The following is a 3,066-nucleotide window of genomic DNA, read 5'->3' as shown; positions in this document are numbered from 1 at the left end:
TTCAAGAGATTCTCCTGCCTCAGCCTCCCGAGTACTGCACGCCAGCCTGGGCGACAGAATGAGACTCCGTCTCAAAAATAAAATAAAATAATTATAAGTATTTTTTCTTTCTTCACCCCTGAATACTTGCTATTTTTGTGTTCTTAGAAACAGCTTCCTGCAAGCTATTTTTCGCCAGACGCTTTCCGTGGGTGTCCGCCTACCTGATTTGTTGGCTTTTCTCTTTCTACCTGATCTGTTACCTTTTTCATTTTCAATTCATTCTTTGTGATACCTGCACCTGGCTGCACTCTTACTTGTCCTTTTTAAAACCTTTAAAAAGAAATTAACAAAGTGGATAGCAAAGCATTAAAAGTAATTTAGCCCACCCCATATTTGCCTGATAAGGCTTGAGTCTCTGAAAATCTGCCCCTTTTCGCAAGACTTGAAGTGCCAGGAAATGAGGCGATTTCAGTGACTTCTCTCATCTTCCCTGGCTGCTGGCTCAAACACCTGCCACTGACTTCTGTACGTCCGTTTTTCAAACATGGCTGCCCCCGTGGAGCTACAAGGATCGGGCGCGGCCATATTACAGACTAGCAACAGCCGTAAATCCGGTTGTTCTTGCTCTTTTAAACATTTTAGGTTTTCATCGGCCGCCGTAGGTGGACCATGAACCTGTGCGAGGAGTCAAGAGGTAGAAGCAGTTTACGGAAGTGTAACGTTGAGGGCCTCCTTGTGGATCTGGAGAAAACAGAGGTCAGCGTGTGGTTTTGTCCGTGAAAGTTTTTTGTCCCAGTGGAAGGTTCGGGAGGTCTGAGGACCTGGTATAGCCTGGATCACGTAGTTTTTGGCAGGAAGACGGGAGAGCGCCGGGGTGCAGGCATTCGGGAGGTACCTGGTGGGGGAGTCTGTGATCCCTCTGTCTGGTCCGTGTGCCTTTGGCGTGAGTACAACGACTAAGGGTCTGTAGTGATCAACGACCGTGTCCTAACTGTCAAGGTATAGATCACTCTGCTCGTAAAGGATGGAGGCGGCTCTTAGGATCCAAGTGGCGTCTGTTTCGGGTTTAGGATTTAATTTGCGATTCAGTGATGTTGGAGTCGGGGAGGATGTGCATCACAGGAGAGTGTGTGGTCCGTGGTTCGGATGAGTAAGGGGCATGGGGGCAGTGTCTATGGTACAAAGTCTTGTTAGGGCTCAAGTTTTCGAGGCCTTGGCGCCCTGGGTGCTGGGTTGAGATTCGAACCTCGATTACTGAGGCAAAAGGCGACACAGCCCCCAGCATTACTTCGAAACCATAGATCAACTCTTCTGATCCTTGGAGTGGCTATTTACAGATGGGGGCGGTCAAGTTCAGTTATACCCTCCGATTATATATTGTCTGTGGTTGCAAAGGTAGCCTGGAGTTGTGACAGAGACCTCATGGCCGGCAAAATCAAAACCTCTGCGCTCACTTCTTTTATTTATTTATTTTTATTTTTATTTATTTATTTATTAAGCCGGGGTTTCACCATATTTGTTAGGCTGGTCTTGAACTCCTGACCTCAGGTGATCCACCCGCCTTGGCCTCCAAAGTGCTTGGATTACGGGCGTGAGCCACCGCACCCGGCCTTATTTTTATTTTTTGAGACTGAGTTTTGCTTTTGTCTCCCAGGCTGGAGTGCAATGGCTCGATCTCGGCTCACTGCAACCTCTGCCTCCCGGGTTCAAGCGATTCTCCTGCCTCAGCCCCCCCGAGTAGCTGGGGTTACAGACGCGAGCCACCATGCCCGGCTAATTTTTGTATTTTTAGTAGAGACGGGGTTTCACCCCGTTGGCCAGGCTGGTCTCGAACTCCTGACCTCAGGTGATCCGCCTGCCTCGGCCTTCCAGAGTGCTGAGATTATAGGTGTGAGCCACCGCGCCCAGCCTTCATGTCTTATTTATTTATTTATTTATTTTTTTGAGACGGAGTTTCGCTCTTGTTACCCAGGCTGGAGTGCAATGGCGCGATCTCGGCTCACCGCAACCTCCGCCTCCTGGGTTTAGGCAAATCTCCTGCCTCAGCCTCCTGAGTCGCTGGGATTACAGGCACGCGCCACCATGCCCAGCTAATTTTTTGTATTTTTAGTAGAGACGGGGTTTCACGATGTTGACCAGGATGGTCTCGATCTCTTGACCTCGTGATCCACCCACCTCGGCCTCCCAAAGTGCTGGGATTACAGGCGTGAGCCACCGCGCCCGGCCATGTCTTAATATATAGTGACGGTGTTGCTTGCCTGCCTGAACATATATTCACATTTTCTTAACAGAATCTCCATTTTGTTAAGTATCCATCCCTTTGGCAAGGTGACCCAAATTCAGTTTCTTAGTAAGGCGTGATTGGTCTTAACCAATCTTAGTGGTTCCAATTGACATTGCTAGTGGTAGCTTCGACATGGAAATGCGCTCAGGCATATGGTGCAATTCTAGCTAACTATAAATGCAAAAATCTGCCTGGGAGTTTCTAAGGGAGCATTTTCTTTTTTAAATAGGTAATTTCCTGAATCTCATTTTCCATGTCGGCGATAATATTGCCTGAAAATGACCTTAGTTTTCTGTCTTACTTTGTAATGCTTATAATTCATTCTTATCCTAATGCATTGACTCAACTTTCCAATACAAAGTAGGAAAACAGGGTGTTAGTGGACATTCTTGTATGGTTGCCTACCTGTAAAATTCACCTGTTGTGTTGTCTAGAGTTAACACCTTTCCTGGAGGTAAAGTTTTTGGTATTGTTGATCTCCTCCTTTTCTTTGTTAATTTTTCTAGATGTATAGATTTTATTTTATTTATTTAAAACCTGACCTTTATTTTATTCTGCTTGGTCCTACTCTTACTTATATGTTAAAAAGAGAAAAAAGTGTAGATAGAAGATTTCCATTATTAAAAAGGCTTCAATATATTTGAAAATCGTTACAAAGAAAACTATAAGCTGTATAATTCCAAACAGTGTGAAAATAAGTTAATTCTGCCACATGGCTCCCATAAATGGAAAAGAACACAGTTCACTTTATCAAGCATTATACATCTCTAAAACTTGACAGAGTGATGAGTGGGGTCAAA

At 45.3% G+C, this 3,066-nt stretch overlaps 1 protein-coding gene across 2 annotated transcripts in view; it reads left to right on the top strand.

The window, feature by feature from the left end:
* The first annotated feature begins 594 nt into the window (after positions 1 to 594).
* Positions 595 to 3,066, top strand: part of ZNF350 (zinc finger protein 350) — a 17,380-nt gene continuing 14,908 nt past the window's right edge. Inside the window, exon 1 of one of the 2 annotated variants that reach the window (XM_032264370.1) lies at positions 595 to 738. The gene's annotated coding sequence lies outside the window, so the exon portion shown is untranslated. The remainder of the gene's footprint in view (positions 739 to 3,066) is intronic. The other variant, XM_032264373.1, reaches the window with a different exon arrangement.

The sequence above is a fragment of the Sapajus apella genome, unplaced genomic scaffold (assembly GCF_009761245.1).
Source record: "Sapajus apella isolate SASKATOON/1434 unplaced genomic scaffold, GSC_monkey_1.0 scaffold144, whole genome shotgun sequence".
Lineage (NCBI taxonomy): Eukaryota > Metazoa > Chordata > Mammalia > Primates > Cebidae > Sapajus > Sapajus apella.
Note: the sequence above shows the minus strand (reverse complement) of the source record. Positions and strands in the feature narration are given on the sequence as shown.